The sequence below is a fragment of the Rutidosis leptorrhynchoides genome, chromosome 7 (genome assembly GCF_046630445.1).
Source record: "Rutidosis leptorrhynchoides isolate AG116_Rl617_1_P2 chromosome 7, CSIRO_AGI_Rlap_v1, whole genome shotgun sequence".
NCBI classification, from domain to species: domain Eukaryota; kingdom Viridiplantae; phylum Streptophyta; class Magnoliopsida; order Asterales; family Asteraceae; genus Rutidosis; species Rutidosis leptorrhynchoides.
The window spans coordinates 364,874,418-364,898,672 of record NC_092339.1 but is presented as its reverse complement, the minus strand read 5'-3'; the positions used below and the strand labels follow the sequence as shown (position 1 = coordinate 364,898,672).

Sequence of the window (24,255 nt, the reverse complement as noted above, 5' to 3'; positions counted from 1 at the left end):
TTGAATTAAACGAATTCAATAATTCACGGTGGCACAGAATGATCGGCAGACTAGTACATACACTTACATCGAACGTATATAGTAATTTTATAAATAAATGGACCTTTTTACAACTAGTTTTATAAAGCTTAAGATCAAAACAGATATATATATATATATATATATATATATATATATATATATATATATATATATATATATATATATATATATATATATATATATTCAAATATAAAAAGTGGAATTTTTACTCATACTTTTACCCGTCAATTATTAGCAACAGAGTATGAAATACGGATCCGTGAAAAACTGTCGGCATAAACTAACAAAAATGGGGCGGCTAAGATTACACACGTTTTCAATTCTTTAACTTTTATATTATATTTTAATATTATTATATTATTTAAATTATTATTATTCTATCTATATATATATATGCATATCGATCAGTTAAGCGAAGATATCACTCCATATTGTTGTTGCTCTGTCTCACACACATAAGCATATTCATATACATATATTTAGTAGTAATATTATTATTACTATTATATTTCTTAATATTATTATTATTTTTATGATACAAAAATAAAAATATACATAAAATACTACGACAAGGTTATGTTCGGGTGATTTTCAATTCGGGTTTCAAGTTGGTTTTAACTAAGAAAATATTGGATATTGTTCGTGAATTCAAGGCCAACCGTACAGTAGTCTACCATCATTACGTCTACGCAATTTACCTACAATATTGAATCTCAATATTGAATCGTGAGTTTCATTTGCTCCATTTTTAATTGCTTTTGCAATCTATATTTTGGGCTGAGAATACATGCACTTTATTTTAAACGCAATGGATACAAGTACATACTAAATTCTACACCGAGTTTGAACCAAAAATCCCTTAGCTTTGATAATTAGTAACTGCCAGTTATAAGAACTGGTGGGCGCGAATAGTTGTATATGGATCCATAGGGCTTGACATCCCCGTCTGTTTCAGGTATAGAAACCCTAGCCTGAACTATAAAACAGACGTATGCTATTTGAGTTTAGTACACGTTGGATTGCTTGTATTGTACATGTTGGTTGCATGTATGTTAAAACAGGGGTACTTATTATATATATGTTAAGTTTGGTTACCAAGGTGCTCAATTTCGTAGAATATTTTGATAAACGTTTCTGGATGAAACAACTGAAATCTTGTGATCCACCTTTATATACAGATTATGCGCAACATTTAAAACTATGAACTCACCAACCTTTGTGTTGACACTATCAAGCATGTTTATTCTCAGGTTCTTAGAAGTCTTCCGTTGTTTGCTTATACGTTATACAAGCTATGTGCATGGAGTCATACATGCTTTATTCGAGAAAACTTTGCATTCACAAAATCATCACCATGTATCTTATTTTGACTGCATTGTCAACGGATGTATTATTGTAAACTATTATTTACGGTGATTGTCTATATGTAGAAATCATCAGATGTCGAAAATCTTGGAATTAGATATTCATTTATGGTGTGCCTTTTCAAAAGAATGCAATGTTTAAAAAACGTATCATGTAGAGGTCAAAACCTCACTATGAAATCAATGAATAACGTACCGCGTCAATAGTGATTTTGGCGGGTCGTTACAAAATACATAAGAATCTTTTGAGGTTTGTAATGGTTCAGAGGTTGGTTGCGTATGAAGGTTTGATTCATTGATATTCACGGTATTTTGTGAATTGGAACTTAAATTAAATATATAATTTAGGGAAGAATCCGCCACAATTTTATCATTGTTCACGAGTTCATGGGTATGACTAGGTGGTTTAAGATCAAAACATATGTTTGATAGGCCCATATCCTCTGTTTCATTTAGGTCCAAATAGTTTGGAGAGGATTTTAGGCTCGAAGAAATTTTTTTTTCCGAATTAGGTGATTCGGGAGTAAAGGAGGTTTTATTGGGCTCATCAGGATTTGGGCTTGGGATGGAATTGGAAGGGGAATTAAGCTCATCAAATTATGGACATTCAATGAAGGGTTTACAACGATTGGGGATGTCGCTTCATGTTCATCAACGGTTAAATCGTTAATTATACCATCCAAGTTGTAGTTCCCAGAATTGGCACAATCTTAAGGGTTAGATTTTGGGGTTTTATTGGACGGGAGGATAAATTGTTTGATTTATGGTTGGGTGTATTAACTTTGTTACTTTTCCCAAAACTATCTAACGTAACAAAACTTTTAGACGATAAATCTTCCCCAGTTGGTAAATGTTTTCCGATCACCGGAGAATAAGAGTTTTCATCAACGTCCTCTGAATCGGATAGGATGAGTTATGTGGTACGGTCGGAACCAAAATCAGAGCTATTTTTAATTGGTTCTTCTTCTTCTATTTCGACCTCCACTATTCCCTTTACATATTCAATAACTTAGACAAAAAATATGGTGTTTTCAGCTTGAACCATTATCGATTCATTAATAAGATCAATAATTTCCATTTTGACGAGGACATTAGCTTTAATAATGTTTTGATTACCAGAAAAATTACAGTTATAGTAATCATAAATTAGGCCCCATGAGCTTGCTATTTTTTTGAAGTTTTTTTCCGTCCAACATGATAGCGAAACGCCCCTGATTGTTAACCAAGTGAGTCCGTTACCAGGCCAATGAAAACCATTCCATTTATGAAGATTTGTTAGCCATTGCTTTAGAACATGGTCTTTAGAATTTAAGATATGGTCTACCGCCTCTTCAATGGTAAAAATCAAACATAAATCTAAACCGCCAAGGTATTTGATATAAAAATCAAACATACCATCAGAAGAGCATTTGGTAAGAAATTTTTCTATTAGATATTGGAGATAGCATTTTTCAAGCAATCTTTATTTGTATCTGTCGAGTTAAAGTTCATCACCGTAAATTTGTCTTCGACTTAAGTTTTAGGGTGACCATTTGACTTACTTTTTTTGCCTAATGCCTCACGATAATTTATGTTGTAACAAAAAACATTACAGTGATTATTTGCTTCCTTGTTAGATTTGAGTCTGGGTGTAGGAGGTTTTAAGGGTTCGTTATGATCAGGATCATCATTTTAAGGAGGGCACTCTTTAACGACCCGCCAAAATTGCTATTGACGCAGCGCGTTATCATTGGTCCTAAAAGAACGGTCATGACCTCTATCAACAGCGGAAGCAATATCTAGATACCTGAGAATAAAACATGCGAGTAATCTGTCAACAATAATATTAGTGAATTACAGATTTAGTACAACAATTTGTATAAAAATTTAACCACAAGATTTTATGATGAGAATCGTATAATATTAGACCACAAAATTTATTGTTGAGAAACGTCTTAAAAATATTACTACATCTATCCCGTGGGCACCTGGAAACCCAACTTAACTCGGTTTATCTACCCTTTTATGGACCATACACTAAACAGGTGTATCTTCTACGAAGTACTAAACACTCTCTTGAAAACTAGCGCGACTAGGAAGGAATGGGGCGGTTAAGCCCGATAGATCTATCAATAGGATTCGCGCCTACCGGTGCAGAGACCAGTAGTTACAAGTTATCAAGCTAAGGTATATTTTTGTTCAACTCACAAATAAATAATTCACCATTTTGATTACTTCTGTCTAATGTCTAAAACAAAAAACATGTATTCTCATCCCAAAAAGATTTAAAATAATAGAAAAATGGGACTATAACTCACGTATAGTAACCTTTAGATGTTTGTGGCTATTGCGTAAAAATATAAACTTGCATGTATTCTCACCCCAAAAATAGTAGAGAATAAAGGGGCTATAACTCACCTGATAGCATAGCAACAAATCACACAAATGTGATGATAACTCGAAATGCAATGACCGTAAACCTCAACCTAATTATACAGAATGGTCGGAAATAAAGTCTAACATATTAGGTCAAGTCATAGTGTATACATTCCTAATGCTCGAGACCGACACAAAAGTTTAACACAAAAGTCACCAAAAGTCAACACGAAAAGTCAACTCAAAAGTCAAAGGTCAAACCTAATAGTCAAACACTAAGGTCAACCCAAGTCAACACAGGTCAACACAGAAAGTCAACACATAAAGTCAATCACCAAAAGCCAACTTAGAAAGTCAGCATGAAAAGTCAAAGTCAGAGGTCAAACCTCGCAGTTAATCCGAAGTAAAAGCAGGTCAAATCGCGCGCATGCTCGATATAATATATTATATTTTACTTTGCGCTATATAAAAGTCAAAGTAAGGTGTTTTGGTTGGACGGTCAACAGAAGTCAAACCCGCCATCTCGTTTGAGTAAAAGTCAGTGGTTGGTCAGAGTTCACAGTCACACTTAGTACACTTTTCATATTATAAAAGAATTTATATATATATATATATATATATATATATATATATATATATATATATATATATATATATATAATACATATATACAATTAATCATGTAAACACTTGGTCAATGGTTGACCAAGTGGTCAACCAAGGTCAAAATCATGGTTAATATGGTCAACGGGTCAGGTCTGACCCAAAAGGTTTCTCAAAATCAAGTCGCTAGTTTACAAGTCAAAACATGCAATTCATATAATGATAACATTATTTTACCGACAAGTCACTGCGCAGTAAATTTTCAGAATTTTTATAAAAATAAATACAACTCCGTTTGACTTGAAATAGGTGCCAAAATCTCCGTAACTAAGAGTTCTAAAACGTATCCCGAAATCAGACTCTAAGTCCTAACTGAAAAGTCGTAGCAGTCCGAATTGCGCCCGAATGTTTTTCAGAAAAGTTTCAGCACTTTTATATAAAACGTATAAACTTTGAACGAGTGTATAGGTCTAAAGAAAAATCGAAACAAACCGTTTCTTGAGTCCAAAATCAGTAGCTTTTAAATGCGAACAAGACTATGAACTCATACTAGTAGCCACATGTCATTAACCATGTCAAAAACGTCCATAAACGAACATACAAAAGTATAACTTGATTTAATAGTTACTTTTGACTCACAAATCGAATCCACGATATCTAAATGAAAATTTAATATTTTTTCTCAAGGAATAAGACTAAATAACTTTTATGACCTGAATATAACATGTACTTTTTCAGATTATCAATTTCAATTAGGAATTTTCAAATCGAAAACAAAATTGTCCTATCTTTTAAACCGTAAATCGAAATCATGTTATTTTTAAACAAAAAGTTATTAATTTTTCGAGAGCTATCCATCTACATAAATATTATAAACAGATTCTAACTCGTACATACCATTATTATATCATTCAAATTCGTGATTTAGCAACATAACCTCAAACGATCAAATTAACGATTAAAATCATGCATACAAACAACGACTCGGGCACTAGACTTGTATACACTATCTAATTGGACAAAAATCAGAAAATTAAGAGTTAGGGTTCTTAGAGTTTTTACCCAAATCAAGAAATTGCACGGTGTATAGTGTAGCTCTTGCGTAGGTTAAGAATATATAATTTATTTAACGATCGGGCAAGAAATCGATGGTGTGGATGATGAAGAAGGCCACGATGGTGATGAAGGTGTTTGGGGTTGTTTTAGGTCGTGGTTTAGGTGAGGCCAAGAAAGAAGTAGAAGAAAATAAGATTATGGCAAGATTAACTAGCCTTAAATACCTAACATGTTTCAAAATAATGCACAAACACCCCTCCACTAGCGTCACGACATTGGAAGGCTAAAAAGGGGTTCTCGGAAGTTTAATTTCTTCTATTTTGACCACTAAAAGATTACACGCAAATCTGCGAGTCTCGGTGATTTTTAAGGCAAGCGATAACGATTAAATTCTTAAACGGTGTACTAAGGATAGCACAAAGATAAATAAATGATAATTATGAATGAGAATGACATAAAAATTTTCCTTAAAATTATTGGTGTAACACTCCAGCTTAACATGATCACAATATTGTCCGCTTTGCCCGCAGGCACACGACTTTTTCTTAGCGACCACACATGAGGAGCACTTTTCCAGGAGGTCACCCATCTTAGTAGTGCTCTCGCCCGAGTACGCTTAACCACAACGTACTCACACGTCTGTTCTGCTTGTGGTCCCAAAACGCGTTGTGTCATTTAAGCGTGAGTATTACCTTATAATCCCATGATCACTCATGTCCATGGGCAATGTGGGATTTGCCTAGGGTGTTACAACTCACCCTCCTCAGGGACTTATCGTCCTCGATGAGGTTTGCCCCACCCCCCACCCCCAATGGCACATGAATGGCTCTGATACCATTCTGTAACACCCCAACTTAATATGACCACAATATTGTCCGCTTTGCCCGCAGGCGCACGGCTTTTTCATTGCGACCACACACGAGGAGAACTTTCCCAGGAGGTCACCCATCCTGGTAGTGCTCTCGCACGAGCACGCTTAACCACAACGTACTCACACATCCGTTCTGCCTGTGGGTAATGTGAGATTTGCCTAGGTTGTTACAGTTGGTAATCCTAAAAATTAACAGTCTAACAAAAGTTAAACCGCTAACGGTCTCTAACGGCCGTCAGGTTTCAATGAAATAAATTAAGAATTGGAATTCTTAATATACATTTAATCTCCAATAAATATTAAGGATAATATATATTATTAAATAATAATATAAAAATATTATATCTTCGAATAGTGACTCAAAAGTCAATTTTTGGTCGTTACGTGCAAATAAATAAGAATAGGAATTATTATACTTTCAATCTGCCACATATATATTATAAGTAATATTTAACTAAATATAATATAAAAGTCATATTAAAATCATTAGTTGATATCGGCTAAAAAGTCACGTTTTCACCCCGGTATTAAGGCCCGAAAACAATAAAGTCCCAAACTTTGTCGCCAAAATACCCGCTTCGTCGGTCAATATTGAAGAACAAGTAATTACGAAGACGATGCAAAAAGAATCAAGAGAAACGGAGCTAAAACGAAGATTCTAGAGCGAAAACGGTGAAAGACAAGAAATCAAGTTACAATCCAGCAAATCAGCAAGCCAAACGGCTTGCCAAATGGCCTCGTCAAATGGGCTGGTCTAGCAAACGGCCCCTACAAACGGCCTGCCAAATGGCCTGCCAAACGTCCTGCCAGCCGTTTGCAGGGAAATTTTTGGTTTATTTAAAGGGCATTTGTCATTCATTCCAACACACACTTCAATTAACTTCTTTCTCTCTCTTGTACAATATTAGTCAAACTTTCAAGGTCTTCGACTCCGTACGGGAAACCTAGTAACCGGAGAAGAACGCCGAATATTGTATCAGGAGCAGTCTGGAGTCTTGAAGTTGTCACTTTTGTATTCAGAACTCGTTTAATCTACTGGTACTTCTATCCCCTTGTCTTTATATAATGTCTTCCATTATTATGCTTTGTGATACTATTGCCATGATTAGCGAGTAGTTATCTTTAGTGTATGTTATGATGTAATCAGTTATAATGCCGAAATTATATTATGGTTTGTGTATGTTGTCGAAATGCTTTCCGATTATGCTTTGAACTCAATCGCTTTTCCAACTAATAGAACGTAGTTATTGGCTCTGTTATTAGGAAGTCGCGAACCCCGATTCAGAGTACACTATCTGTGTCACCCCTTGGTAAGAGAAGTCTATCAGATACAATGTGAGTTTGACTGAGGCACACCGGTTGTAGTAAGTCCACCGAGCCTTAGATTTCGACTGAGGACTCTTTGGTAGTGAAACATCTAACTAGTCCCCTAGTACATTATCGGTCTTAGATCATGCTAGTGTAGTCACCAAGTATATAAACTTCGTACGTGCACGCTAAAGCACAATGGTTGTTGTAAGCTGTACCTCTGCTAAGTAAGGCCATGGAACACGGTTAGTGTTGACTAGTACACTTCACCATAACGTGGTCTCAAGCATTGCACCCCGCTTGAGAGATTCTTAGTTAATTAAGGAACTGTTTGTTCGAACATATAAAGAATTGGATCGTTAGGATAATCGAACGTATTCATGGAAGTCAGCCTGACTTGGCCATGGTGTTCTTTATGGTTAAACTCTTTTAAGGGCCTAACTATCTTTTAAACCAATTATTAACGAAAGCATTAAGGCAGATCGCGTCTCTTGGATATGAAAAACCATGTATTCTATTATACTTAAGAAAGTTTAGACCATTTCGGAATGTTAATACGTCAACCAACCGAGTCGCTCAATTGGATGAGCCGTTTGAACGTGTATGCGTGTAGTCAGACTGCACGGGCATCGAGGGTAAGGGACGTTGCTGTCTATTCAGAATCTTCAAGCCTATCGCATTACCCAGTGACATGTCTTATGACAGGGGCGTTTAGGACCAGTGTAGTAAATATAAGGTCACTGCCTATCCATGAGCCAGCATTCCATAATACTGGCAAAGTAACTGATGAAATCATAGCATGCACTTATTTTAGCCTTATCCGAATTACAAATTTTATCTTATCTACTTTGCTTTACTTACTTAATCTAGAAAACCCAAAATTAGGTAATCAGCCACTACTCCTGCACCTTAGAATTATCTTAAGTTTTAGATATAGGTTCGATACTACTGATATCTCAAAAATACGACTCTAGGTCATACTTCCCTTATTCATAATAAGGAGTAGTACGATTTAGGCCCCGCTAAATATAAATTTAAAACGAGTATCCACTTTTGATAGTCAAAGTTGACGCATTGCGACCTGACGACATCGCATAAATAAAACCGTCCGTTTTGGCCATATCATTGTGGAACATAAAGTTTTTGGCGCCGCTGCGGGGAACTGGTATCAGACAATACTGCTCTCTATCAAACTCATTCACAAGCATTTAAGTGGTGTCTAAGAAAGACAATTATACACGGACTTGGCTGTTGGATTTTCCGAACAGACTCCAATTATATTGGAACCAAAAGGATCCTGCCTCTTCGTAGCCGGCCTGGCCACTTGGTTTGTTGAATAGTTCGTGCGAAGCTCTGCTATCGAAATATCAGGGAATCAGTAGCAAAAACCAAAAACATATCTATAATTAGGATAATTAGAATACCTTAGCTTAGAATACCTTAGATTACCTTAGATTACTTTAGATTAATCATTAGATTGCCTTAGACTAAATTAGGAACCTAGTTTATCTGTTTAAAATTTAAAACAACAAAAAAAGGCATACCCAGTGTATGACCCAAACCCGATCTAGACCAGGGCCGTTGTTATTCGTACCTGATCCAGACGTCATAATCTCTAAAGCACGCAAGGAAGCAAGAATCAGAAAACAAATGGCGTTACGCATTACTTTAGCAGAAAACACTAAACCCTCGATTGAAAGTCGAGGAGAACCAATCAGATTTCCAAAGATTCAAGGACACTCGTTCGAGTTAAAACATCACATCATACAACTCATCCAAAATAGCTGTCAATTCCATGGATTACCGAATGACGATCCTAATTCTCACCTCAATAAATTCATATCTCTTTCGAATTCCTACACGCAGCCAGGGATAGGACAAGATATATTCCGGCTATACTTGTTCCCCTATTATCTCACTCATCATGCACAGACATGGTTCGAAGGACTGAAAAAAGATTCCATCACGTCTTGGACGGAGATGGCTACTAAATTACTAACCAAATATTTCCCTCCTTCTAAACAAACCAAGCTTAAGAATGACATCATTAACTTCAAACAAAGTTATGATGAATCTCTTTACACTGCATGGGAGCGATTCAAAACCCTGCTGAAGAAATGCCCTAATCACCAGTTAGAACGGTCAGCCCAAATCTGCACCTTCTACAATGCTCTTACGGTAAATCATAAGACGACGATCTATGCCGCCGCTCAAGGAAATCTGATGAACCAAACCGCAGACGAAGCATGGGAGTTGCTCGAGAACATGACAATGCATCATCATGACTGGAACAGTGGTGAAACAACTTCATCATCTGCACCACTCTCCGCACTTAATAATCTAACAGAGGCCATCAAATCCCTCACAGATAAGATGGAGTCTCTTGCCAAACAACTCGGAGAATTGAAGACGTAGCCGCAGCAAGTTAACCAGGTCCAGGCCTGTGTTAATTGTACCAACCCGCAACCCACTAAAGAATATCAAGTTGAGTACGAAAACCCTGAAGGTTCAGTCTGTTACGTTCAATACCCAGATCGTCAATCAAATCCCGGATTCAATCTACAACCTAGGGTTAACCAATTCCAAAGAAACAACCAACCTTTTCGCTATCGTTACCCACCTTATCCACCCCAACAAACTCAATTGACCTACGATCAACCACTTCCACTCACTGGTCCACCAGCTGAGGAAAATTCCCCAACCACCCAAATTACAAAAGTAACCAACCCCACACTCGGAACTGATGATCAGTTGACACAGTTCATTCAAGGACAACAATAGCTAAATTAGAGAACTGCATCTAGACAAGACCAGACAGAGATACTAATGAGAAATCAACTAAGTCTTCTCAAAAGTCTAGAAACGCAGCTCGGACAGTTATCACAACGCATTGAAACCCGACCCTAGGGAAGGTTACCTAGTAATACTATCCAAAATCCCCACATAGAGGAAGCTAAGCAAATGGACTCAGTAATCCCAGGAGAAGAACCACGAAGATGGTCAGCTAGAATCAAGAACAAATCAACGTATACTCAGCAGTTGTCCACCGTAACTCCGAATCGTGTACCATATCCTGGAAGGTTACAGGAGGAACCGTCTAAGCTTGATTCCTTCAAACTCGATGGAAGATTCCTGGACACCGTGTCCAAAGTGCCTAATCAAAAGAGATATATCCGAAGGCTTCTTTCTACAAAGGAAAAGATACCAGATTCTAACAAAATTCCACTGAATGAAGACTGCTCAGCAGTACTAAGAAACTCTCTACCACAGAAGCTAGGAGATACGGAACGCTTCATTTTCCCGTGTTCAATCTACCAATCTGGAACCATTCATGCGCTAGCAGGTTTAGGAGCAAGTATCAACCTAATCCCCTACTCTCTCTACAAGAGATTAGAGTTAGGAGACTTGTCACCAACCAAAATGACAATCCAACTTGCCGATCACACAATTCGATATCCTAAGGGCATAGTTGAAAACGTCTTGGTGAAAGTCAACAAATTCTTGTATCCTACGGATTTCGTAGTGATGGACATTCAGGAAGACCTACACACACCAATAGTGTTAGGAAGACCTTTCATGAATACGGCTAGGACAGTCATTGATGTGTACAATCAAACCTTGATCTTACGATCATATGGGGAGAGCGTTACCTTCAAAATTGACCAACCTACCGATCTTTCTGGACAGGCAGAAGATATCGATATGGGTGTCGAGTCAAAGTCTGTTGATGACCCAGAAATGGATGAAGATGATCCCAGCGAAGAAATAGAGGAAGAGGAAGAACCTGAGGAGGAAGAGGAAATGGAAGACGCAAAAGAAACTGCGATAATACCAAGCCGGAGCATCACGAAGAATTAATGAGGATTGAGACTAAGGATCACAGTTTAATCATTCGCTTCAAGAAGAAGATAGATAAGGTTGACGTTAAAGACATAGAAATTGATCCCGAAAGTGTCAAGGCGAAGAACCAGAATACTGAAGAAACCCGTTCATCAGACGAATCTTCAGACGATTATTCTACCGATGATAACGAGGAAGAGACACATTAAGACATTCTGGATAACTCATATTCTCCATTCGAATTAGATCAAGTGGAGCCGAACTCTTCTTCAGATCGGATTCCGATCATATCCACTCACGCCTACATGATAACCTTCATCAATGACACCAATGAATTTGAAGAGATTCTCGAAGCCATCCATAAGTCAACAATTGATTACACCCTATGCTTAACCGAAAGAATCACGGCTATCAAGAACAAATACGACCGTTATCTCCAGAGAGAAGACAATAATGCTGAAATCCTAGAAGAACGCATTCAAGACTTTATCAATACCCTTAACGATCATACATACCGCGAAGAAAGGCAACGAGAGCATGACTCAGTAGTTTGCACTATTCTAGAGACGAGATTTTGTCGAGATCAGAAGATCATTTACTCTAAGATTTACAACGCCTTAGCCAGATCTTCACTTCCGTTCTCAGCAAACCAACGAGCACTACTGACTCGCATCCAGAAGCATATGGATCTTTCCACCGGACGCCCGACTTATCACTCCGACTTGCAAATTATCGAGGATATTCACAGCTTTTTCGCTCTCTTAGAGAGGGATAATTTTGAAAGCACACCAGAGAGGCTAGTAATTTACGTAACAATTGATCACCACGCCGATCTAATTATCAAAGAGTTACAAGACACACTCACAGAAGAAGTAAGACGCAACAATCCGTTTTCTCATCTTGAACCAGACCGAGTCAACATTGCCACCTACGTTACGAAGCAAGTAGCACGTATCTTCCAAGAATCCACGGATCCTAGTTTCACATTCAAGGCCGGATGTAGGGAGATATACTCAAAGATGGTGACATTAATGCTTGGGTCAGGGCTGCTCTTTACTTCTTTTCAGCTTCGCCTTTTGATTACTCTGTGCAAAGCCACGGACTCCTACTGTGGAGACCAGCGATCAAAAGATTTTGAAATACTAAAGATAAAATTTCTGACAATATTTGAAGATCTCCGAAACGAGCATCCTAATAGAGATATAATCACCACCTGCACTGCATCAATGATCGACATTCATGGGTCAATCAGCAGAGCAGTGGATCATATTCTTATCGGACTTCAAGATTTGTCACGAGCTAAAACCGCACATTATCTTTCTTTCAGAAGATCTTCAAGAGAAGTACCGGACCTGTTACCACTTTTAGTCCGACACTTTCTCAGGATTTATCCACCAAGACTCACATTCCCTCGAGAAGACCAAGATCACAACTACCAGAGGGGAATGACGACTTTTTAAGCATCACTAAGGTCGGGCCAACGACCTTAAACAAAAGCGCTTCTCGAGAGGTAACCCGTGCAATAAAGTAGAGTAGAAGAATAAAGGATGACAAGTGAGCCGATGAATGAAGGACGAAACTTCCAGGCCAGCCAGCTCTTCATAAGCAACCACGTCTGCTGGGGGTACCCTTTCTTTCCGCTACTAGCTCAAATTTTTATGCCACATCCTAAGCTTATCACTAAGTGTGGGATCCCAACCCAAATAAACACTAAACGAATAATCCCAAATTCTTTAACTAAAACTCCTAAGTATGGGATACACTAGGAACATTGGGGACAATGTTCGTTTAAGTGTGGGATGTTGGTATAATCCTTTTTATGCTGTATTAAAATAACCCATTACAAAGATTCCAAGTTTTTTAAGCCAAATTTCAAATTTTTAACAAAAGAAAGCCTTTTTAAAAAAGTATTTTTGAAAACCTGAAACGTTTGTAAATAAAAATAAGGCTTAAATAAGGTGGAAATCTTGTTAGGATGAACCGAATCTCTAAAAGAGCCTTGCATGACTAGGCATTATCTACCTAAATTGATTATGGTGAGGCACCCCAAATAAGACCAGCATTCATCTTTAATGCTTCACTATTTTCCGTTGAGAGTGCCGATGTTTGTGCTCGGAATCAGAACTTGCTTTAGATATGCATTTCTAAGTAACGAAATGTGATTCGGTTATAATCAGAAGAGCTAGCCATTTGTCAAACAACCCTCTCACACTTCCGCTACTTCTACCACACCACCTCATCCACATCATCTTTACTATCACTCGAAAATCTAGAAAATGAGATTCCTTCCGTAAACCCAATGTTATGAACTTCTCAAATATCACGTCAAAGGTCTTGAAAAAGTTTACCGGCAAAAAGTTTCTCGAGATGAAATTTTCTCAAAAAAAAAAAAAATTCAAAGTTCTGAGAAGAGGAGCAGAACTTATAAAGAGAAATGCCGAAGAAGAACTTGACCGCAAATACCTACCACTTCAAAAGGAGGAATAGTTCAAAAGTGCTTCTCAAAAACACCAGCACTCCTATCTATCTTAAATCTTCCAAAATAAAAGTCTTTTGAGACTATGTTACCCTTTTTCACCCCTTAAAACAACTTCACCACCACTTCAAAATTCCTTCCCATCATTGACAAATGACCTAGAAGCTATGGTTACTACCATTTTCACACTAGTAGCAAGGATTTGAGTCTTTATCAAGCCTATGATGATGAGTACAACATGACTGGCTATGAGTGAAATTCATTTCTTAGATTTATAGGAAACCTTAAACACTTGAGTGATTTGAGTGACCCGTGAAAGCTAGCCTAAGTCATGTAACCTCCTCGCATGCTTGCAGAGATAGTTTCAACCCTAACATAGATGACTCACCTTATCTTTCTCTCTTATAATAAAAAGCAAACTGCTTAGGCTATTAGAAAAGAAACTCCGAAAAGATTTCATGAAGTAAAAACGAGAAGTTTGCTTGAGGACAAGCAAAGTCTAAGTGTGGGATATTTGATATTGGCTAAAAAGTCACGTTTTCACCACGGTATTAAGGCCCAAACACAATAAAGTCCCAAAATGTATCACCAAAATACCCGCTTCGTCGGTCAATATTGAAGAACAAGTAATTATGAAGACAGTGCAAAAAGAATCAAGAGAAACGGAGCTAAAACGAAGATTCTAGAGTGAAAACGGTGAAAGACAAGAAATCAAGTTACGATCCAGCAAATCAGCAAGCCAAACGGCTTACCAAATGGGCTGCCAAATGGCCTGCCAGTATGGAAAATGGCCTGCCATACACCCTCAAAAAACGGCCTCGTCAAACGGGCTGGTCTGGCAAACGACCCCTGCAAACGGCCTGCCAGCCGTTTGCAGGGAAATTTTTAGTTTATTTAAAGGGCATTTGTCATTCATTCCAACACACACTTCAATTCCCTTCTTTCTCTCACTTGTACAATATTAGTCATACTTTCAAGGTCTTCGACTCTGTGCAGGAAACCTAGTACCCGGAGAAGAATGCCGAAGATTGTATTAGAAGCAGTCTGGAGTCTTGAAGTTGTCACTTTTGTATTCAGAATTCGTTTAATCTACTGGCACTTCTATCCCCTTGTCTTTATATAATGTCTTCCATTATTATGCTTTGTGATACTGTTGCCATGATTAGCGAGTAGTTATCTTTAGTGTATGTTATGACGTAATCAGTTATAATGCCGAAACTATATTATGGTTTGTGTATGTTGTCGAAATGCTTTTCGATTATGCTTTGAACTCAATCGCTTTTCCAACTAATAGAACGTAGTTATTGGCTCTGTTATTGGGAAGTCGTGAACCCCGATTCAGAGTACACTATCTGTGTCACCCCTTGGTAAGAGAAGTCTATCGGATACAACGTGAGTTTGACTGAGGCACACTGGTTGTAGTAAGTCCACCGAGCCTTGGATTCCGACTGAGGACTCTTTCGTAGTGAAATATCTAACTAGACCCCTAGTACATTGTCGGTCTTAGACCATGCTAGTGTAGTCACCAAGCATATAAACTTCATACGTACACACTGAAGCACAACAGTTGTTGTAAGCTATAACTCTGCTAAGTAAGGCCATGGAACACGGTTAGTGTTGACTAGTACACTTCACCATAATGCGGTCTCAAGCATTGCACCCCGCTTGAGGGATTCTTAGTTAATTAAGGAACTGTTTGTTCGAACACATAAATGATTGGACCGTTAGGATAACCGAACGTATTCATGAAAGTCAGCCTGACTTGGCCATGGTGTTCTTTATGGTTGAACTCTTTTAAGGGCCAAACTATCTTTTAAACCAATCATTAATGAAAGCATTAAAGGACATCGCGTCTCTCGGATATGGAAAACCATGTATTCTATTATACTTAAGAAAGTTTAGACCATTTCGGAATGTTAATACGTCAACCAACCGAGTCGCTCAATTGGATGAGCCGTTTGAACGTGTATGCATGTAGTCAGACTGCACGGGCGTCGAGGGTAAGGGACGTTGCTGTCTATTCAGAATCTTTAAGCCTATCGCATTACCCAGTGACATGTCTTATGACAGGGCATTTAGGACCAATGTAATAAATATAAGGTCACTGCCTATCCATGAGCCAGCATTCCATAATACTGGCAAAGTAACTGATGAAATCATAGCATGCACTTATTTTATCCTTATACGAATTACAAATTTTATCTTATCTACTTTGCTTTACTTACTTAATCTAGAAAACCCAAAATTAGGTAATCAGCCACTACTCCTGCACCTTAGAATTATCTTAAGTTTTAGATATAGGTTCGATACTACTGATATCTCAAAAATACGACTCTAGGTCATACTTCCCTTATTCATAATAAGGAGTAGTACGATTTAGGCCCCGCTAAATATAAATTTAAAACTAGTATCCACTTTTGATAGTCAAAGCTGACGCATTGCGACCTGACGACATCGCACAAATAAAACCGTCCATTTTGGCCATATCATTAGTCAATAAGAAGTCAACTAATAGTCGTTAAAACATTAATAGAAAAATTAACGGAAAATTCGGGTCGTTACACACTCTTCTGTTGATCTTCTCTTTCTTTTGCTTTATAAGTAAGTAGCCACCATCCGTTAAAACATATTTAGTTAAGTCTTAAAGTAATTCTTTCATATTTTTAATTCCTTCGAATCTAACAAATCCGAAACGAATCTCACTTTTTAGTCTTTTGGCTTGGATGTAAACATCTTTAACAATTTTGAAGTTTTTGAAAGTTATCCAGAGATCACTCCGTGTTAATTTATCGAGAAAGTTGAAGAAGATTATGGATTGAATAATGTTATCCGATTTAGGTTTGTTACGCTCTTTCTTTTGACTTGGGTCTATTCTTCATTTTGGTCTTAATGTCAGTCGTCTTCTTTCCACTGATGGACTGAAATGTTATCTTTATTGTGAGTCTCAGGGAAGTAGCAATTTGAATTCGAGGATGGATATCCACCGTATTGTCTGACGAGAGCTCTGATTTTCATATTTATTTCATCACAGGATTTGTTGTTATTAATATGAATAGGAATGTTGTTTGGGTGAGTCGCCAGAGTACATGGTTGTGATGTTAGGTTGATGAATTTTTCAGTGGGAAAGGGATGTTTTTTTTTTTGTGAGAGTGGGGGGGGGGGGGGGTATGTTGATTTGATAGCATTTTTTTACGGTTCCGTTAATTAATATGTTTTAGGACACGAGTTGTTAATGTTGATATGTGATAGATTTATTAAAAAAGATGGTGTATTTATGAATGACCTAATATTACAACAACAACAACAACAACAACAACAACAATACCCAATCCCACATGTGTGGGGTATGGGGGGGGGGGGTGAGACGTAGACAATCCTTCCTCCAACCTAGACCTAATATTATAATCTTGTATTCAAATTATTGTCTTATTTATCTTTTAAAGTCTTTATTTTTCAAGTTCGACTTACAATATTTTTATTTATATTATACATTATTTAATAAAATTTATATAAATGTACTTGATTTTAAATAAATTTTCATTCATATTCATATATCTTAGCTTTGTTTCATAAAAATTTTCCACCTTATTATTTTTGTTTGTCTCAAAATTATTGTCTCTTACTCTAAATAACTAACAAAAAATCATAAAACTTTCAATTACGTCCATTTTATTATTAGAAATTTAACATTAAATATAACAATTAATTTATTAGTTCTCTTTATAACAACATTAAGTGAATGACAAATTAGACAATTCATTAATATATCTTAAATTCAATAAAAAGTTAAACATGACCAATTTATGAGACAGATGGACTACAATATAACAAAAACAAAAATATCTAAAGTTAAAATTGGAAAAAGACATTAAAAGTCAAAATATGTCCTGTGATATATATATATATATATATATATATATATATATATATATATATATATATATATATATATATATATATATATATATATATATTAAAAGCAAGCGAATTTATATTACTCAAGAAACATGTACAAACACAAAGGGCCACAATAAGATAGCCCAAAGTTCACACGAGCATTACAATGGGAGCCAAGAGAGCAACCCAAAAAAGAAACACGAAATTAAATATTGAAATACAACGAAGGATTTGGTAGCTAAGATTGCCACTCGATACGTTTTCCTTTGAGCTTTCTCGAGATCCAATCGAACGGCTTTACTTGAATATCATTGATCAACACCGGGACGCACGAGCTTTTATTTTTAAAAACCTTCGAATTCCTATTTTTCCAAAGAGAGTAAACACATACCCATTGAACCGCTTTCCAAATCTTGGATCCAAGCGGCGTGATGGGGGTAGATGAAGTTCCACAAAGCATTTGGTTAGCATTTTGATTTGATGAAAAATCAACGCCCCACCAATTATAGATGTGATACCAAACTTTCGAAGAAAAATTACACGATATAAGAAAATGATCTACCGATTCAACATCTTCGTCACAAACGGGACACCGAGTACTATGCAAATTTAATGCCACGATTATCAAGTTCGACACGCACTGGGATTCTTTTCTTTAAAATTCTCCAAACAAAGACTTCTAACTTTTTTGGAACAAGATTGTTCTTAAGAGTTTCTGATCGAGGTTGAGACAATACCGGAAACATTTTCGTGGTTATGATGTCCGTAAGCTTTTTGACAGAAAAGACACCATTACTAGCGAGGCTCCAGCTCCATGAAGATGGATTACTAAAATCGAAAGTGACTTATGAGAGTATCCTTGTGAGTTCAACGCGTTCCCCCAAAATTCTACCTGTAGGGTTACTGATGTGTTCTAGAGGGTGTGTATGAAACGGCTATCAGTTTTATATTTATTTACTACAGGAAATCACCTAAATTAAACTAAAACACAAAAGGCAAGTATACCTATCGTGTAATAATATAGCTAAGGTAAAGTCCGGGAGGTCGATCCGTGGACACTATTATTGGGTGTTGATGTTTCAGCAGAGGTGTATATAAAATAGCTATTAAATTTTAGCAGGAAAATACTATTAAATACGATACATTTTTACACAAGATATTTATTTATTTATAGAATGGATATACTTAAACCTTGATACAACACTTATAGGCAGTGTACCTAATCGTATAGTAGTGTAGTTTTTAGTAAGTCCGGTTCGTTCCACAAGGAAAATCTTTAAACAAAGCTTAACGCTATATTAGTTTACTTTTATAAAAATACAAATATATATAAGTAATATTATTATTATAAAGGGGGGTTTTTACCTTTTAATGACCGGTTTGTCGATTTTAAAACTTTAGTCGCAGTTAAAACCAAATGTAAAATAATAAATAAATACAAGACTTAATTTAAAGCGTAAAGTAAATAACGATAATGAAATTGCGAATAATAAAAGTGCGATAAAATAAACTTGCGATAATTAAAAAGTACGATAATTAAAAGTGCAATTAAATATAATAACAATAAATAAAAGTGCTATAATTAGAAGTGCAATTAAATATAAAATAAAGGAAATTAAATATGAAATAAAAGAATTATGCTTATTTAAACTTCCGTAATCATGATGTTTGACGTGTTGATTTTATTTTTATGCCCATGGGTTAATTGTCCTTTGTCCTGGATTATTTATTATGTCCGTCTGGTTTTTGTCCATAACAGTCCATCAGTCATAAATATAAAGTGCGAGTGTCCTCGTTAAATTATCCTTATACCCGAAGTTAAATATTCCAACTAATTGGGGACTTAAACTGTAACAAGATTTTAATACTTTGTTTAATAATTACACCAGGATATCGACTGAGTGTAACCCAAGGTTTTAATATTTTGTTATCAATTATACCAAGTGTCCTTGTACATAATTTCACCCCTGTTTTAATTATTCTAGTGGCTATTAATCCATTCCCTTGTCCGGTTAAATGAACGATTATTCGTACATATAAATACCCCGCCCATCGTGTCCAATCGAGTGTATATGGTAATTTATAGGGACGCCCAATTGTAAATCTTTATATTAACATTAACAAACTATCATTTAGTTAAACAAATATAAAGCCCATTAATAGCCCATAGTCTAATTTCCACAAGTGTCGTTCTTTTGTCCAAACCCCAATTATGGTACAAAGCCCAATTACCCAATTTTAGTAATTAGCCCAACATCATGATTACTTCGGATTAAATAAGCATAATAATAACTTAGCTACGAGACATTAATATAAAAAGGTTGAACATAACTTACAATGATTAAAAATAGCGTAGCGTTACACGGACAGAATTTCGACTTACACCCTTACAATATTCGCTAACATACCTTTATTATTAGGATTAAAATTAAAATTAAAATTAAAATTAAAATATAAATATAAATATTTACGTATAGATATAGAGAGGATGGATATATGTTATGAAAAATGATCAGAATTCGGTTGGCTTTATAGGGAGTTTCAGAATTTAGGGCTCCGCGACTCGCGGCCCTTTTTGCCTTCAAACTCCGCGAGTCGCGGAGTTTGAAATTACAGCTCACAAACTTTGGAGTCTTTCTTGCCGACGGATTTTTATTATTTATATAATATATAAATAATTATAAGAATTATTTAAATATTATATTATATTTATGTGCATAGTTGACTTGTAATTTTTAGTCCGTTGCGTCGAGCGTTGAGAGTTGACTCTGGTCCCGGTTCCGGATTTTCGAACGTCCTTGCGTACAATTTAATATCTTGTACTTTGCGTTTTGAATCTTGTACTCTTGTAATTTCGAGACGTTTCTTATCAATAATTGGAACCTCTTTGATTGTATTTTGTACTTTTGAGCTTTTTGGTCGTTTGCGTCTTCAATTCGTCGAATCTGTCTTTTGTCTTCACCTTTTATTATTTAAACGAATATCACTTGTAAATAGAACAATTGCAACTAAAAGCTTGTCTTTCTTGAGGAATAATGCTATGAAATATATGTTCGTTTTTAGCATTATCAAATATTCCCACACTTGAGCGTTGCTTGTCCTCAAGCAATATCGTCTTGAAATACTAGAATCACTTCTTTATTCTTCACACTTTGTACATCAGTGATTTCTATACGGCGGTATAAACAATGGTAGTAATGATATGGTTTACAGTCCCACATGACTATAAAAATTTAGATCCATTAAGGAAATTGGATCTTTATGAAAACATTTGATCTTTTGAAAATTAAATCTAGTTTTTACCCTAGATAAGTTTTCCGGAATAACCCTTTACCAGTGTTTGCAAAATATTTTGTGGGTTTGGTGGGTTTCAGATTTGAAAATTTTAGCTCAAAACTTGCGATTTTGTGTCACCCACTTGCTAACCTTGTATTTGGAAAGCAACACGTCCAGTTTACTTGTCCCGTATATTACCTTTCGGTAAACTACCGTCCGGTTGTAAAGGAAAGCGTTGAACAAGCAACTGTTAAGGAAATGTCCCCTGACATGCTTTTAATTATGGTCTATAACGTGTCGGACGCAATTACTATCCTTGGTAGGAGCAATAGTAAAGCTCACCCTTATGATTTTTCGGTCTGGCACAAGGTCCTGTCTTTGACCACTAACCCTATTTAGTTCAGGTGACCTAATGAATTCCAGGTGAATTCCTAGGATTTTACGTTCAATGGTAATGAACGCATTGAAAATAGGGTTTTCAGAAAACAAATCGGTTTGTAATTTTGATCAAAATATTTTCTCGTTCAAGCTTGAGTTTAGATATCATTGAATTCCATGAGTTTGTAATTCTCAATCTTTAAGGTCAATCTCAAGGATTGAGTAATATCAGGCTTAAAAGCTGATTTTTGATCTTTTAAGGAGATTATCCTTTCTGGGGATCTGAATCATTAGTCTTATCCAGCTAATTTGCATGGTGCCCCCCATTTTACGAGATAAATCCTTCTCATGGTTAGGATAAATCTGACCACTTGGCGACCCTGTGTAATGCTGAGGTCCGTGGATTTCCTGCTGATTTTAGTGATGACTTTTCTAGATTTTTCGTCAACCTACTGCTGGTCTGGACGACAACTTCCTGACCTAAATCAAGAAGCGCGTGTCTTTTTCAGAAGACTTTACTTCCTTTTAATGATGGAATTGATTCATCGTGTAGATCCATCTTTCTTACAGTAAATCAGGTAAAACAGTTTAGTTTAGTCCAAAGCAAAAGTATTTTCAGTTATTTGTTACAGATATATGTGACATATGTTTAAGATAACTTGGTAAATTTTCCCACACTTGGCTTTTATTTTCCTTTTTATCGTCCTCTATTCCATTTTAAATGAATTTTAACATTTTGGTTTGTTTCTCAATTTATGTCCTTTCTGAGGTAACAATAATTTCGGTGTTAAAACCTAGTTTTATCGTTCATACATATGTATAAACATGATTTTGAGTTCATTTAATTGAAAATTCTGAAAAATTTTACTAGAATTGGGTAGTCAGTATATAAGACTAGAGCTGTTCTTTATTATCAGAGAGCACTAGATTCTAATACAACTACTGCTTTACTAGTATTTTTAATGGTAACCAAGTGTTTAAGATAAAAATTATAAAATCCGAAAGAATTTAACCCCTTCCCACACTTAAGATCTTGCAATGCCCTCATTTGCAAGAAATCAGTAACAATTTAAATTATTGAGGGTGATTTGTGTGAAATGATTAAATTTTTACCAAAGTTTCCAAATATATTGGCGTTTGTTTGCTGAATGATAAATGGTGCACATCATTTTTTCATTCCGTCTTGTTGTTATTTCACATATATTTTGCATCTTGTCGTCAAAATTAGTTGCTTTTGCTGAACTTAATGCCAGTCTTTGAAAATGCGTTGTTTTACCTTGTTATGTACATAAGATAAACTGCAAACATATATACATATTTTTGAAGTTTGGTATATTACCCCACATTCAAAAATTATTAAAATCTAAGAATAAAAGTTAGAAAATTATAAAAACTATTACAATATTAACATATGTATTAAACGTATCAACATTACAAATTACAAAATAAATAAAACTAAGTAGACTAGGGATGATACTGATACCAATAGGGGTTCCATGCATAACCATAGGTGCTATAAAATGCTTCGGCTGGGTTATACGTAGGATACGGTGGTTGCATCTCTATAGACCAGGGAGGGAATATGGGTTTTGGAGTAGGAATATAGTTTCTACCTATATGTTGGCAATGAGCTATGATTTGGTTTTGATGAACTTGCCAATCTTCAAATGCTCTCTGTCTAGCATTTTCGTACTCCTGTGAAGCTATAAACCTTTGCATTTCTTGCATTTCATTTCCCCCCTCCTACATTACCTTGCTGTTGGTTTCTCTCAACCTGTGGATGTCTACCATGGTATTGTACTGCGGCGTTATTTCGCCTCTTCAAAACTTTCGCACCATGGTATACATTTAAACCTATAGTATCGCGGGGTTCTGGTTCTTCGACTAATAATCCCCCCGACTTATATCCACACCGAGATATTCAGCAATCAAAGTAATAAAAATACCACCTCCTATTATGCTATGCGGTCTCATCCCCTAACCATAGCTGATAAATAATAACCCACACAATAAGGTATACTTACAGCGCTTTGTGGGTCTCGAATACACATATGGTAAAACAAATCCTGTTCATTTACCTTTTCCTTGTTCTTACCTCTTTGTGTAATCGAATTAGCTAAAAACCTACGAATTACTCTTAATTCAGCTCTATCTATATCCAAATAAGAGTAATTTCCCTCTTTGAATCGGTGATGGCTTGTCATTTGACTCCATACACCATGTGTATCAAAATTTTCATCTATCTTTCTACCATTTAGTATCAACCCTCTACAATCGGCAGATGCTAACTCCTCAGGCGTATATATACGTAAAGCCTGAGCCATGTCTAGTAAAGACAAGTGGCGCATCGAACCTCCTAACAAAAATCTAATAAAAGATCGATCGGTTAAACTAGCTACCCGATCATTTAATTCTATACTACACAACAATTCTTCACACCATACTTTATATACTGGTCTACGCATGGTGAATAAATGATAATGCTAAAAACGAACATATATTTCATAGCATTATTCCTCAAGAAAGACAAGCTTTTAGTTGCAATTGTTCTATTTACAAGTGATATTCGTTTAAATAATAAAAGGTGAAGACAAAAGGCAGATTCGACGAATTGAAGATGCAAACGACCAAAAAGCTTAAAAGTACAAAATACAATCAAAGAGGTTCCAATTATTGATAAGAAACGTCTCGAAATTACAAGAGTACAAGATTCAAAACGCAAAGTACAAAATATTAAATTGTACGCAAGGACGTTCGAAAATCCGGAACCGGGACCAGAGTCAACTCTC

The 24,255-nt window shown here is 36.0% G+C and overlaps 1 non-coding gene across 1 annotated transcript; it reads right to left on the bottom strand.

Annotated features, from left to right (window-relative positions):
* Positions 1-9,628: 9,628 nt before the first annotated feature.
* On the bottom strand, positions 9,629-9,734 carry LOC139860988 (small nucleolar RNA R71). Its single transcript, XR_011763611.1, has one exon. It is a non-coding gene; the product is annotated as a small nucleolar RNA R71 (small nucleolar RNA).
* Positions 9,735-24,255: the final 14,521 nt, after the last annotated feature.